This window comes from Triturus cristatus, chromosome 7, assembly GCF_964204655.1.
Source record: "Triturus cristatus chromosome 7, aTriCri1.1, whole genome shotgun sequence".
Classification (NCBI taxonomy): domain Eukaryota; kingdom Metazoa; phylum Chordata; class Amphibia; order Caudata; family Salamandridae; genus Triturus; species Triturus cristatus.
The window spans coordinates 1,053,519,048-1,053,535,530 of record NC_140590.1 but is presented as its reverse complement, the minus strand read 5'-3'; positions in this window follow the sequence as shown (position 1 = coordinate 1,053,535,530).

The following is a 16,483-nucleotide window of genomic DNA, read 5'->3' as shown; positions in this document are numbered from 1 at the left end:
GGGATGCTCAGTATTTATAATAGAAAGCAGCTTTGCAATGTGTGTTGTAGATTAGCGATGTTATGGCTATGTGGATAGCTCTGTCGTCCCATAGATGAAGATTGAATGGCATTTGTACATAGTGCCTAAAGAGGCCTTGTACATGATGTTCGAGGCATCGTGATAATGTTGTGCAAAGCTAGATGTGTGAACAAAGTAGTTTCAGAGAAACTAATCCAACATTGTCATGCATGCAAATATGTGCAAAACTTCATGGCAGAAATATCATTGTGAAAAAGAGGACAAAGTAAGAAATGATTAGCTGTTCTACATGGGTCTAACCAGGGAACATAGCAATGCTTTGCTGCCAATATTCATTCATTGCCAGGAACCCTTCATGCTGCAAGTCGTGTGGCTCATTGTAAGCATATTAGCTTAAGAAATGTTGGTTAACTGCTACGTTAAGCGCACATAGCATGTTGAATTCCCCCAGTCACCGGCATACTATTTCTTCTTCAGCAGTTGCAGATTTACGCTTCCATATGAGTAGGGTGGAAGAAAAAGTTATGTTGGAGGATAGCCTTTGATACCCGTGGGCCTACAGTGGACTGTGGGAAACAGGAGATGAGGTGGAGAGGAGATGCATGAGGTGAAAGATTAGAAGAAATCACAAAGGAGAATGAAGAGGAAGGAGCTCAAAGTGGTTAATGGAAGACCAGTCATGGCACATATGTATTGTCCTGTCTCTTTTACAATAACAACTTACTTAGTCCACACACAGGCATAAATGTGATAAACACTCATGGGGCCTGATTCACAAAAGTAATCTGGGACAAGATCCTAACTTTACAACTTTTGGTATTCAAAAAAGTCATAGAGGGGCCAATTCCGATCCGGGTCGGAAAGCACTCTGACCGAGTAGGATCCGGAGTGTTTTCTGACCGAGCCGGACCCCTACAGTCCGACCGAGCGAGTACGATGCGCACGTATGCTGTCGGACTCGGTTCGGTCGAACTCCCGTAGATGTCAATGGGAGCCGGTTGTACGATGTGTACATGGGCTCCCATTGACTGCATGGGTACGTCTCAAACAAGTGCGCCCCCTACAGTGGATACGCGTCAGTGCCATCCGCGCCGTACATGCCTGTGTGGGGGAGACCCATGGGTCTCCCCCTGTGTGCGAGTCGTATGGCTGCAGGTGTCGGGGGGTCCGACACGGACCCCCGAAGTCCGACTCCGGGAGCTTTTGCGAGCCGGACACTCCGGCTCGCACAGGCTGTCCGACGCGTGCATCGTACTGGCTCAGTCGTGAATCGCATCCATTGCACGCCACGGTTAGCTTACGACCGAGACGTACGGAGCGGTTCTGACCCGGAAATGACTCAGTCGGTGAATTTCATGTAGCTCGCATCGTAAAAGCTCGCTCGTACAGCTGTACGAGTCGGGCGGTAAACACGCGTACGGCTCGTAATTTTTTGAATCGCGTTTGGTGCCCTTCCGACCCAGATCGGAATCGGCCCCTTAGTAGTAGTAAGGTTAGGATTTCTAACTCTACTACTACTAAATACCTTTTGTGAATACCTAAAGTCGTAAAGTTAGGATTTTTCTCAGTTGAGTAGTAGTTAAGTTAGGAATCCTAACTTTACTACTACTAAATGCCTTTGTGAATACCAAACATCGTAAAGTTAAGATTTTGTCTTAGATTACTTTTGTGAATCGGGCCCCTACTCCTTATCTGTGTTTACATCAGTATGGGCAGACTCCAGGACCAAGCAAAATCATACAACCTCTACCAGTAAAAGCCCACATACAGCGTCAAAACAACCACTAAAAACATTCAGTGACTGCAGCAGATATACCCAGAGGACTTCTCTGCAGATATTATATTTAGTTTATTTTATGCTGTGGTATTTTGCTGTATTTGCAGGAGCTCTGTGAGACATCTAATGCTATCCCTTGCCCAAACCAAATGACATCCCATGATCAGAAGTTCCTAATCTGTACAAGAAGACTTATAAACAAAATGTTTCCTCTCAGTATCTGAAATAAAAAATACTTTCATTATCAGTTTTATGGACAAGAGAAAATTGATTTTTCTTATAATCATCATTCTAAATTTGTGGCACATAACATCATTAGAAGCATCATTTTAAGCGATAAAGGTGGCATACTTTGGTGTGGCATGGAACAGAATCAATGGCAATTTGAAAAGGTTTGCTATATGCTGTCCCTCCATTACTACAGTAAGGAGAGGAATTAGTATGACAGAAGTAGGTCCTATGGCTTTACAGCTGAGGCTAAATGTATAGATTTTTTGAAAAATAAGAACATTTCATGCAAGTTATCATTAGCAAATCTCAGATTGTAGAAGAACATTAATGTGAAAGATGTTACTCCACCTTATGTTGACAATTCATAACAGCAGGCTCAATAATCCTGTTCATTGGCTGCTTGGAGGTGCTGTAAGTGAGGGAAAGACTTGAGGTTTGAATAGTAGCAGACCCCATTAGAAATCCTTCTACATTGAAGCTAAGCACCGGTTAGCTTTTTTTGGTAGTTATGGAGATCTGGAGATTCCCCATGTTGGACCATGGGGGCATGAGTACATTCAAAATATGTCAATGCTAATAACTATAGTTGGAATACGCAATAAAATAAATAATCAAACAATCTAACAAGACCTTACAGAAAATACATTTTTAATCAGATAATTTGCTTGAGTTTTTTGACTAAGGGATTGGGTCCAATTCACAAAGGTATTTATAAGTAGGTGAAGTAGTACTACTGAAGTATTACAGAATTATTAATTGTGTACTACTTTGTGTTCTCACCTTTGTGTCAACACCTTTGTGAATAAGCCCCAAACTGCCCAGTAAATGTGCGAAGAGGGTACAATCCTTACTATTTGTACGTATTATGTATTATTATTCCCTGAATAGTCTTAGATTTTTTGGGCTGTGTGGGATATAATAATTCAAAGGAAGTGCATATACTATAAATTAAAGGTATAAGTTTAGAAATTTACATTTTTCGGTACTTTACCATTTGATTGTAGTTAAAGAATAAATAATGATATATTAATTTAAAGGTGTCTAATGTTGTGTATTTTTACTTTGGTTTGTATACAAAGAATGAATACATTTTTCCTAGTTATAGTTATCTGAACTAACTATAACGGGGGAATTTCAATGGTTTTTTACGAGTGAAATGTCCAGCTAACTATAACATGTGTGAAACCTATGGTTTTTTAAGTGAATTTGCAAGGTTTTTTAAATGCTAATTCCTAACTATAACGTGTGTGAAACCTATGGTTTTTTAAGTGAATGTGTAAGGTTTTTTAAATGCTAAGTTATGTATGTTTTATTATATTTTTTATATATTTATTTTACAATAAGCTACCTATGTATATAGTTATAGATTGACTGTATCCTGTAATATGGAATGGCTCATTTAAAATGTTTTTTTGTTTTTTTTAAGGTTTTTCACCGTGCGTGCACGCTGCGCGAACCCTGATATTTTTTGGGAAAAAAAACATGTTTTTTTCACCCTTCGGGGTCCTTCAGGGACCCCCTGACAAAGACTAGGGGGTCAGGAACTCTCTACCCTGCCCCCTTTTCACGTTCTCCACCTTTCTTTTTCACTGTCACACACAATACACACAAAATGGCGGCCGACACTTCCTGATTTCGACCGATTCGAATGTTGACTGACATGTAACCACCAATCAGAATTACGCTCGCGCACGTTATGGTGCGCGCACGGTGCGGGCACGGTGCGCGCTTATAGATATTTAAGTACATTTAACTGCAATTTTCTCAGGAACTACTGAACAGATTGACACCATATATGCAAAAGGCACATGCCTGACCTGAGGACTACCTCTTTGCCAAATTTCAAGTAATTCTGTTCAGCCGTTCGGGCTGTACCTTCGACTAAAGGTCCTATGGTAAAATGCATGGGGAAAACACGTTTTGGGACCCCCCTTTTTTCTCAGCCCCCGCTTGACGAATCACCCCGAGACTTTCAGGGTAGGAGCTGAGCGGAGCGCCCCATTAGTTTTGAAAGTTTCGCGAGGATTCGTCAACCGGTGCCAAAGTTATTCAAAATAGAATTTTCAGATTTCCTATGGAAACTCGGTCCTAACTATAACTATCTACTGGCGACCGCCAGTAGATAATATATATATATAGTCATCGTACACCATATGGGGTTTAGAATTGTAGATCGAAAGATGCATACTTATCTATGTATTGCCTAAGTATTCTTTCTTTCACAATATTTTGCTTTTTAATATTTAAGCCGCAGTACTTTTGTACGACAAACAGCTCCGCACATCACCAATAACAGCAGCCGCGGCCCGTGGAGGGAGTTCCGTGGAGCGGTAAGGCGGGGCGGAGGAGGGGCAGGGTGGGGGGTTCTAAAAACCGGAATATGGATAATTGCAGGTAAGTAAACAATTACATAAATAAAACGAATTTCGTAGCGCACGCTACATTGCAAATTGCGATGCAGCGCGCGCTACGAAATTCGTTTTATTCATTTAATTGTTTACTTACCTGCAATTATCCATATTCCGGTTTTTAGAACCGCCCACCCTGCCCCTCCCCCGCCCCGCCTTACCGCCCCACGGAACTCCCTCCACGGGCCGCGGCTGAATAACAGAGCTGTCTTCCTCAGCCCTTTGTTGCAGAAATTAAATAACATTTTGACCAGTTATTCTAAAATTTCTCTTCACAGACTGTCACTAACATTACCAGATCTTTTATATGGGAATCTAGCTCAGAGTGCTTTTTCTTTCGGTAATACGTAATGATTAAGAAATATTCAAAATAGTTTTTCTGCAATTATCTGTTGCATTGGCAGACAGTGTTCTTTTGAAGAGTTATGACAAAAGTTTTCCAACAAAAGTTATATGCCCAATTAGGACTTGAATTTGCCTGCACACACAAAACATTGAAAACTGATACAATGCGATAGCCTTCTTCTTTTAACCGACAGCAACACTTCTGTGCTAGGCAACCTGCTGTGTTCATGAAAGCTTTCAAAAACAAGGAGTATACAGTTTTAATTTATCCTAATAACAAAGGACATTATCAAAGTGCCGCATGCTTTCTCCTACAGACTCAGGGACTAGTAATCCAAATCAGCCATGACACCAAATTTCAAACAAACCTCACAATGTTTGCAGTGGTTGTGCGTAGCAAGAATGCCTGTCTCACACGAGTGTGGTGTGTGTAGTTGGAAGGGTTAGGTGGGAAAGTTTCCTCCCAAAAATCTTTCATCAAACAATGCAAGTTTATAGCACAGTTTTTCAAATATATTGGCTAAGCATTTTCAGGGCAGTATCAGTTAAACAAGGACTTCGATTTACTCATGAATGACCACCTCCTTTGGAGTGGTCATCTTCACTGCTAACAAAGAACTTTACTTGCCAAGATTAGCAGGTGCCATGGTAGCCAATGATTGCTTTACAGTTTGAGTGCCTCTAGCACCTATAGGCATGGGTCCCATAAAAACACATTGTGAAAGAAAAAAAACATTAAAGGTGCAGAGGCCAGGAGTTCTCAATAAATTCTACAGTGATACAGAGCTTTTGGGGTCAAAAGTTCTCAATCAATCAGTCAATAATTTTATGATAACTCTACTGAAATCAACAAAGAAGGTACATTTACATTTTTACAGGGCGTGATTTTCATTAAAAAAAAATCACATGATATCTTTTAAAAATATTTTTAAGAAACATTTAAGAAATGTAAACAGGTTATGGCAGACACATTTATTAGGTGGTGATCTTAAAAGCATTATTAAGCCTTGTAAAGTGAACATATTATATCTAAAACATATAGGTTTTAAAAAGTGACATCTGGCCTCTACCAATATTTTGTTCGGGCAAACATATAATACATGAGATATATCTTGCACGCCTCCATTGCAAAGATCACATAAGCTTGTATTATTGTCAGATTTATTTCAATTTTTTGTGTAAGCTTTTAGTGGTAAAATCCCTAAGCGCAGCAGAATATTACAGCGGTGGACACTGTGCACTAGTGTGAATCGCAGATATATGTGCTGAATCTTGTATTCTATAGTGTCTGCATAGGATTTGCATTGTGATAGCTGAGTTCAGTGCTTTTCATTGAGCTCATAGCTTATTCTTGGGGTCAGGTTCTTCAAGAATAACTTCAGAAGTGCAGGAGTCTATGACTATAAAAGTGCTATTGTGCACTGAGAAAGATCTATTCCTGTGTTAAGATTCTTATTAAAAGTATATTGCACAGATTCACTTTTAAATGTTTCAAGTTTTAGTTAGTCCCCTAAGGATCCAACTTCAGCATGTAATAAGTTATACGCCCATTTTATTATATTTGCTATAGCTCTAGCAAAGGAGCTAACTATGGATAACTTGAGGCATAATACTTGAACTGGCACTAGGACAAAGGGGGCCCCTGAATAGGATAAGGTAGAAAACAACAGGGGAAATCACTAGAACACTCAAAGAGACAAGTTCTCTACCTGTACGGATCGTCTAAAGCCGTAAGTCACTCAATTTAAGTACACTAACAACACAGGCCTATGAATGTGACCAACCGCACAAGAGTAAATGAATTGTAAAAAAGATATCACATGGTCACATTTATAGGCCTGCGTTGTTAGTGTACTTAAATTGAGTGACTTACGGCTTTAGACGATCCATACAGGTAGAGAACTTGTCTCTTTGAGTGTTATAATGCTTGAACTGGGACTGCTTGATTAACCTTTACAAGTTTTCGAAGCAGGTTCCCTTTTCTTGTGTTTTTAGCTTGCAGTTTATGGATTGGGATATATTGTAAAGCAAGATAAAATAGGAGGTATTTTCATGCAAAAAACTTCTATTATTGAGTGAAAATTCCTATGACCAGAGGAGGAATATAATCGTTTCAGTGCTCCGATGTGAGCATCCACCTTATGGCCTATATGTTGACGGTGGGGGAAATCTTGTAGTGTCTGAGAGGAGATTCTCCCTAGATAGCTGTACTATTAATCTACCTCTATTGACCTCCCACAAGTCGAAATGAATGTAGCATTTTTTACTCTAAACAGAGTTCACAACAGATTCAACAGTGTTAGAGAGCCTTTTGACTCCTATCATCAATTCAACACCAACCCATATATATTGCCTCAATAAGACATTGTGTATTGAGTTTGACAGTGCATGTTTGATGGCTGTATTCCGACATGCACACATTTACAGCAAGTTCATGTCATTGTTGGGATTAGCCACACCTGAGAGCCTAATTGTGTAATGAACAAAGGGACTCATTTAAGCATTTGCTGGCATTGCAGCCAGATGTTTAATTTTTAATGACAGTTCCCTCACGTGTCCAACGTTTGTGGTACTAGACAAATCAGTGTATCTGTCACTTTGTTTATCTCCCAAAGTAAACAATGCCAGTATTAAGCACTGTAATTCTAGTGCAGCTTCTGGTCTACAAATCAACGCACATTGTGTACAGCACAACTGATAATACTACTTAAAATTCACAGAAAAAAACTCCTGGTGATGCATAGCTCCATTCACAGTGGGTAAAGAAAGCAGTGAATCTGCTGTCCAGAAACAACAGGCTATTCTTCGCATCTCCAGGGCAATCTTCAAACGTGATATAATTCAGTGAGTGACAAAGCAAAGTACTATTTCTGCCACATAAGAAATACCTGGCAGTGTTTGCCTCATATAAGAGAGGGGCAGCAAAGCTTCTGGGCTGCCTTCAAAGCAAAGGCATGTCACTGATGAGGCACCCAGCAGTGCGGAAACAACATGTTGCTTCCAAGGCATGCACAGGGCTTTGCATTCAGGCAAGAGGGCAGACGCTGTTGCCAAAGGGCTATGGCTCTCATGTGCAAAGCTACTTTGTAGTCAGAAAGGTCCAAATTTGTGAAAACAAAGCCTTGGCAACTGTAAAACTGCATTTTTGTATTCACAAACCTCAAATTGCGGTTCATTAACAAGTCACCGAATCCCAATTTGGTTTTGGGAATACACAATGAATCGGTATTTGTAAAAGGGGTATTAGGGGGTTGTCCCTTCCAGATACTGATTACTTAAGGTATGTATTAATGTTTGTCGATGGAAATCCGGTCGCAAAACATTGATATTTTATCACCTCCTCAAAGTTGATGCTAAGCTGTTCACAAACAATGGGGTCCCCAATGACCCCTTCCCTTTTGTGAATGTTGCCAAAAATGCCTCTAAAAGAGATTTGTGTCATTTTTACAGTTTTTAAACATGTTCTGTTTCCTTTGAAAAACAATTTGCTTTGTTTAAAAAAATTGCTTTATTTAGAAGCATTCACGGACATGGTGGCCTGCTGACCTCAGCAGGCTACCATGCTTATGAATGTAACCATAGTGGGTCACAATTTGCGACCTACTCCATGCATATTAATGAGTTAGGTCACATTGCGGCCCACTAGGATTCCGTATTTTGTGAACTGGCCTATTAGTTCATAGGTTGGTTGCAAAATACCTCCACACTCACTTCAAGTTGGTGCGCAAATTTGCAACCAAATTCTACCTATTGCATGTTACTACATTTCATGAATGAAATCAAAATTGGGAGTCGTTGTTGGTTGCAATTCACGACTTCTTGAATGGAATGTTTTTACGAGTGCCTATGTTTTTAGATCTTGGACCGTGTTTAGTTATTGGCTTCCTGTGACTGCTTATCCAATGGCACACTGCTAAAACCACACAGACAAAACAAGAAGTTATTCGTATAGGAGAATTAAACAGAAAGAAAATTGTGCTGATTGTAAACTGGAAATGCTGTGCCGCCATTCTATGGTACACGGTGCTACAAAAACAATGATAACAGAGCAATGTAAAGCATGACGTGCCCTTACCATTGCAACTGGCATACTGTGAGTCAATTTGCAGAGAATGGAGTGCGTGTAACATTAGGAGAAAAAATACTAAAATCACTAGCAGTTAAACAAACACTGGTGATAACTGGTGACAGCATAAGGACTGAGGAAGCTTTTTATTTTATGCAGTCAGGATTAAATGTTTGGAACAAAGTGGGCCTGACACATTAAGAACTGTGCCCACTCAAAGCATAGGGAACATTTATACGTAGAAACACACACAATACAGAAGTAGCAGCTCCACAAAATCTATGGTGGCTCCTTCTGTAAAGTACATTTGGTTGCAATCTTCAGCAACTTGATAGGAACATGTTAAATTAATCAGTGAATTTATAATGTTTCTTGAATAGGTCTCTGGACAAAGTCCAAGTATTAACTACTTTAATGGATACTGAAAATGATGCTATTATTGCATTGATATAGTTTAATGTAGATCTGCAGGCGCCAGGTTACTGGAGTTTGTGAAGAAAGCGTCCTGCATTACATTTAGGGGAGTTGGCAAAACTGGCAGGCATTTACAAGCTGATAAAAAGGAACAAGGACAGATTTCCTTAGAATTCATGCAATGCAGCAACAGACGTTGTTGTGTTGTGGACAAGGGAGAGACCAGGACAGCGCCATGTCGACTAAAGTATGGGGGTGATGCACTCTCACCGATCACTCTTGCGCTAGAGGATAGCATATTGCTTGGCTCTCCTGTTTTCAGTGTTTATGTTTTTTGTGGATTTCAGTAACATTTCTCAGTGTTTTCCAAATGTTTTGAAATCAGTTCTTATCAGTGCTTATTTTGACAAAAACTGTGTTTTCCGGTGTTTTCAAAACATGTTGCTTTTTTGCAGTTATTGTAATAAAGCACCTATTTATTTCAAAGTTGGAGTAATGCAGGGTATGTAGTTTCTTCTCATTGGCAGTGTGTTCAATGGACTTATGTTAAACAGTTTTAAGCTTAGAATGTCTATGCATTGCACTCTCACTTACACTGACTTCTTATTAACCTCTCTCATATGTTTTAACTCTCACACTCACTGTCTGGTTTACAGGACTATTAATGAATTAAAAAGTAAGGGAGAAAAATTAAATGTTTTAACTAACAAATTCTAGGACCCAGTCAGGGGTGATTTACCTACTCATTAATGAATATTATGATATTGTAGGAGTGCTCAACCCTGCCAACATCACAGTACCTTGTGAAACATTTAACAGTTTTTATTACCCAAGATTAATTTGTAGCCATGCATTCTAAGACATCGGAAAGCTGATGCTTTAATTATGCTCACCACTGCTTTTCTGCACTTTTTCTCTGACTACATTGATGTGGTTCTGCTGGTGTGTGGACATTCATAGCTGTCAAGTGCCCTCTTGGCCAATGTCTAACTTTAAGTCAGTCCTGACCTTTAAACAGAATTCACATTGTGTTCTGGGACTTGACATTTTGATGTTAACATTGTTATTATGGGATCAAAACCCCCAGCATTAAAGTGCAGCTGGGTGAAAAGCAATAAGAAATAAAAATGAGAAACTCTGCAGTTATGAATTGTGTTTGTATGAGGAAAGTCTTGTATGATAATTTCACCACTATCCCATGTGCATGGCGACAGTGCTGTTTACCAGGTACTTGTCACTACAGCTTGCAATTAATGCTTGAAATGGTTTTACCCATCTGTGTGGAAATGTGATAGCACACATTGACCAAAATTCTTATAAGCCTGCCATTTCACCAATTAGTGAAGAATTAAACACTGCCAAAGGGTAAATTGTGATATTTTACTTCTCAGATACTCTGCTGTGTTTAGAATAATTTAATCAGACCTAAAATATGCTTCTGACCATGCCCCTTTAATGCAAGCACACAAAGCTGGATGAAACAAAGCAAATAAGAAATAATATTTTAGTGGCATCTCTAGTATGTCAGGAGGTGAGCTCTGAAACTAAGAAGGAGAGGAATCCCACAGGGGACAGGTTCAATGAATTTAAAATGCCAGAACAAGAGGAATTAAAAATAATAGCCAAAGGAATTAAATCAGGCTCCCCCCGAGATCCGGCTCGCCCAGAACAACTACTGATGGGAGCAGATCTTATCATGCCTTACGTTTATGAGCTCATTACTACCTCCTTCCAGAAGGGAGAAGTCCCCACTAGCTGGAAACAAGCAATAGTACGTCCACTGAAAATAGAAATTGTCAGTAGACCAAGCAGTCTTAGAAAATCTGCGCCCAATTTCGTTGCTTCCATTCGTTGCAAAGATCGCAGAAAAAGTAGCCAATAAACAGCTTACTAACTTTATCCAGGAAAATGATCTACACCCCTCCCAGTCTGGCTTCAGAGCAGCCCACTCGACAGAATCAGCACTGCTCCTGGCCACGGACACAATGAGACGGTGTGCGGATGAGGGGCAGACAACGGCAATGATCTTGCTGGACCTGAGTGTGGCGTTCAACACCGTCTCACATGGGCTACTTCTGCATAGACTAGAGGAATGTGGTATAGATGGTACTGTTTTACGATGGATGATATCCTTCCTATCGTTACGCAGTTTTCAAGTTTTACAGCAGTCACAACTTTCTAAGAGTATCATGTTGCCCCAGGGAGTCCCACAAGGATCAATTTGAGTCCCACGCTATTTAATCTGTATGTGGGACCACTGTCAGAGTTAGTGGAAAAACATCATGTTACCATTGTATCGTACGCTGATGATACTCAGTTAATTGCAACATTATCAGGAAATAATGAACTGAAAGTGCTCAATTTCACCAGGTGCTTAGAAGAGGTAGCAGGATGGATGTCCGATCATTTTCTGAAATTGAACAGCAGTAAAACAGATGTAATGATAGTGGGCAATGCACCGAACATATGGTCCTCTTCATGGTGGCCGGAAACACTGGGACAAGTTTCTACTCCCAAAAGGGAAGTAAAGAGCTGCACGGTTTACTTTGAGTCTCCCTAGAAGAGCTTCCACAAGGAAAGCCCTGAAAGATTTGCATTGGTTGCCGGTGGAGGAAATGGTCCTTTTTACGTCAATGTGCTACTGCCATAAAATACTTGCAAAAAAAGGATCTCGCTACCTGCATCCATTAATCTCTCAATATATCCCAGGCCGCTATCTGCAATCAAAAGGAAGTTCACTAGTGAAGATTCCTAGAGCTCGGAGTGCAAGAATGGGGGCAAGGTCCTTCAGTTATCTTGAGGCAAAATATTGGAACGGGCTCCTGGAAACTATAACAATGGAAGTACGCAAAGTTAAATTTAGGAAGAAGCTAAAAACGTGGCTATTTTCCTCTGCGTACTAAAGTAAAGGAGAGCCACAGGAATGTATTAGTTGGTAAATTTGTTGTGAGGTGTCCAGAGTTGTCTTCAATTAGCGAGTCTGCTTCAGCGCGGGGACACGCCAGAGGCATAACCATGCACTTTAGAAATGTTAAATAAATAAATAAAATAAATATTCCAAAATACTCAAGCAGAATAATCTTAGACCAGTCTTTCTTGCTACTGTCTTGCTAAGCACAGTTACATTGTGTTGTCCCCTTCAGAAATAAATAAAAATAATCATTCTCTGTCACTTTCCTTTCTTTGAAAAGCATTTCTTTTTTGGTTGCGCAAGTGTTTTTTTAATGTTTATATATGTTCACACTGATGAGTGCTGTTTCCCATTTGGTAGGTTTTTATCAGTTATTATAGGTTCAAACCTAATGCATGATAGCCTACATATGGCATAGGTTTGTACTCAAAAGGTGCACTTCCAGAGGAAAATACCTTTAGTTTAAAACTTTACCCACTTTGTATGTGCCATGTAGTTTACAGCACACATTCAAAATTTACAATGTTTTAACAAAAAAAAACATTTCTCAAATGTAGCACCTGCCTCGAGGAAGCATTGTTTTTGTGGAAAGCCATCTCTACCATTATTTGCAGATATACATTTTCATGAAAAAACATGGATGTGTGCATGGGAATGGCCATGTACCACCCATGGGATGCCCCCATTAGGAAAGGTGGACGAAAAAAAGCACAAAGTGCTTCTTTGCTTTACTTTAGGGCTGCTTTCGAGGCAAATCAAGATTTGTGCTGGAAAAGTCACAATGCACCATTTTGCACTGACATAAAGCCATCACAAATGTGGCACACAATATGTGGGATGGATGTACAACTTGTGGTTACAATCTAGTTTACAACACAGCTGAGACACAATATGGTTCTGTTATGCAAGTTTTAACAAATATAATACATTGACAATGTTTGCATAAACATCTGTTTAAAATGTGTATTTTTGTATTCATCACAGGGACAAAATTGGTGAAAATGGGTGGAAGATTATTTGAACAAGTAGAACTAAAGATAGAGAAATAATCAGTGGATTGAGTAAAACTGACAAATCATTAATCCGTGAGTAGGGATTGGGCGGACATGTCTGTTCAAGGAAAATTAAAACATGGGAAGAGCAAGGAAAGCTCTCACGATAATAAAACATCAAGATCTTGAAAAACATTAGCAACATTTTATTAAGTTGTGTGAACCATTCATGAAGGGCAAGGATAAAGAAAGACAGAAGAAGATAAATGAGAATGAAAGAGCAAAAGTTGTTAATAAAGACTTTTACTATTGATGAGAGGGAAAGTGTATCTGTGAGTTAAAAAAACAAGGATAGAGAAGCAACTAGCACTGGCTATGCAAATAGGTCTCTATTATAACTGAAAGTGCCACTCCAATCACTGGTGAATTTAGGCATTCAATAACTTATCATACATGCATTCTGTCACTTATTCTTGCATTCATGCTTCCATTCATTCATCCACTGACTTAGGGCTCGATTTATTTTTGGGTGGTCGAGACGTTGTTCCACCAGGGTGATGGAGTGAATTTCTCCGTCGCACTGGCGGAGGTCCCATCCACCAAATTTATAAATGACCACCAAACAGTATTCTTTTATTATTTTCTAAAAGAAAATCCTGAAGCAGGATTTTGTTTTTGTAAATAAAAAACATAGTTCTCCCTTCACCATGGGAGTCATTATTTGTTTTTTACTATCCCTCACCGGCAATATTTTCTGGGCAGTGACGGACATTGAAAAATGGCTCCATGTCCACCCATCCCGATTAGACAAGCGTACATGTAGTCATTTCTCCGATGGCCCTTACTCTGTTAAGCCATCGTAAAGGTTTGGTTATGGCCGTGAGGTAGTAATCTCCTTTGTAGCCAAATCGAAGGTCCATCCACATTGACCTTCATGTTAGCAATTTGTATACTCTATTGTCATTGTGACAGATTATAGATACGGTCAACATATACATGAAACACTTCTTCTTTTATCCACTAATTCACCCACCCACAATAGCACACACACATACATGCGCACAACAAATTCAACAAAAATATGCAAGATAAATTAAAATAATAATAGAAGAAAAATGCCATCAATGTCGCAGGCATATTCTTGAAATAAAATAATATGTAACATACATCCAAGCTATCATTTTGTAATGGTATTGTGCTTACTACATAAACAGTGCAAATATAATCTTCCCTTAAAGGCCATTTGTCCCCAGCATATCATTCTGACTCGTCTCATGTCAGACCTACTGACTTTCATGTTACTTTGTAAAATTGACTGTTCAGACCTATGGTATTTGTTATTACTCTTCTCAATTAATTAATCAGGCCTATTGTCTTTGACATTCACTTGTCTTAATGGCCAACTCAAGCATACTATATTGAACATAAGCTTTCCCACTAGGCATCCAGTCATAAAATTACACATTTAGAAACAATAAGGAGTATACAACCCTTCATTAGAGGCCGAGCAAGGATCCTTACAGGTCAAATCTTTTACTCCCAGAGTTTTTTAGATTGGGTTACCTTCACAAAAACCATTGCTAAATGTGACACCCATGCAATAAATTACCTGTTTCCAGACTTTAGCACAGTGCAATAACAGTGTACTAACATCCCACCCTTAAAGTACTTTTACATTTAATATATGTTTAACATAATAAATACACTCAAACATCATTATCACAGACCACCCCTGATCATGAGCTTTGGATCATAAACAACTCAGAATTATTTAATGAGCATTTCCCAAGACACAAAGTTCAATATAAGCGCTCATTTCCAGTGGATGCACTCACGGTCTGCCCGATCAAAAGGTTACAGAGATCATCTGGTGGCAGACCCTGTGCCCCTCTCTTTGTACTGCTTCTTATGGCTCTTTTTATGTTGGTCACATTAAATATGGCAACAACTGCACTGTCAATCCAGACATAAAGAGTGCAGAAGGGGAAAACTAAGGATGGGCATCTTTTCAAAAGAGAGGGGAAACGAGAAAGATGTTAGGATGTAAAGAAGAAACCTAGAACTGAAAAGAGCAAAAAAGAGATTTGTGAATCTGAAAGATGCAGACAGGAAATCTGCAGGTTACAGGGACATTATAGTTTAGCCCAGGATTCACTTGTACAAAATTAGTGAAATTCAGCAGTTATAGTTAGCTGCGCTTATGACCTCAAATATTACATTGCTCACGACATGGAAGTGACATCACTAATGACATCTCAAATGACATCACTGACGCCACGTGGCCCCTGCATTTGTCATAATTAGCCCTGGGGAGGCGGCAGTCCCTGTGGCTGCGTTGGGGAACAAAGTACCCCACGCATTGATATTTAATTTAGCCCCAGAGATGTGGTAGTCCCCGTAGCTGCCAGAGGCCACGTGGTCACCTTGCATTAGTGACAATTAGCCCTGCAGAGGTGGTGGTCCCCTGGACTGTGGGGGAGACCAAAAGTGCCTTCCCCACTTTAATTTAATTCATTAGCCTGAGGGAGGTGACAGGGCCAGACCCCCGCATTTTTATTGTTTACATCCACGGGGAGGTGGTGGTCCCTGGGGCTTTGCATAAGCCCAAGAGGGGGCCCCATTACCCCCTCTTTCCTGCCCCTGGGATTTGGCCCACCCTGTGGTAATTGTATTCCTACCCTGCACCTTTTCTTTATTATGTACTTTTTTTCTGGGACTCAGCTTCAAGCTAAGTCACAAAATGGCTGCCAACACTTCCTGGTTGAAGTGTTGGCAGCCAATCAAATTTTAGTACGATCCACAAGTTCACTGGAAAGGCTTGAGCCCCCAGATATCTATATTTTTTAAACTTTAATTTCTCTGAAATTACTGAACAGATTTACACCAAATCACAAAAAGCTTGTTTTCTGGACCGAAATAAAGCTTTTTGACAAATTTGTTGTAATTCCGTACTGCAGTTCATGTTCAAAAAATGAAATATCCCCCTAGACATAACAAGGGGAAAATGCGTTTTGGGACCCCCCTTTTTTCTCAATCCCCGCTTGGCAGATCACCCCTAAACTTTCAACACAGTAGCCGAACGAAAAAGGAGTAGTTTTTCCTGGGGATTCGTCAAGCGGCGCTAACGTTTTTGGTAAAACAAAGAACGCTTTTCCTATGGAAACTTAGGTCTGAACTATAACTACCTACTGGTGACTGCCAGTAGGTATTACGTGCAAGCTTAAATATATTGGAAGCACTATTTGCATGGTAAAAAAACGTATCCAGGAACACTTAAGAGCTATCACGAATGTAGACCTTCGCTATCCTATTGCTCGA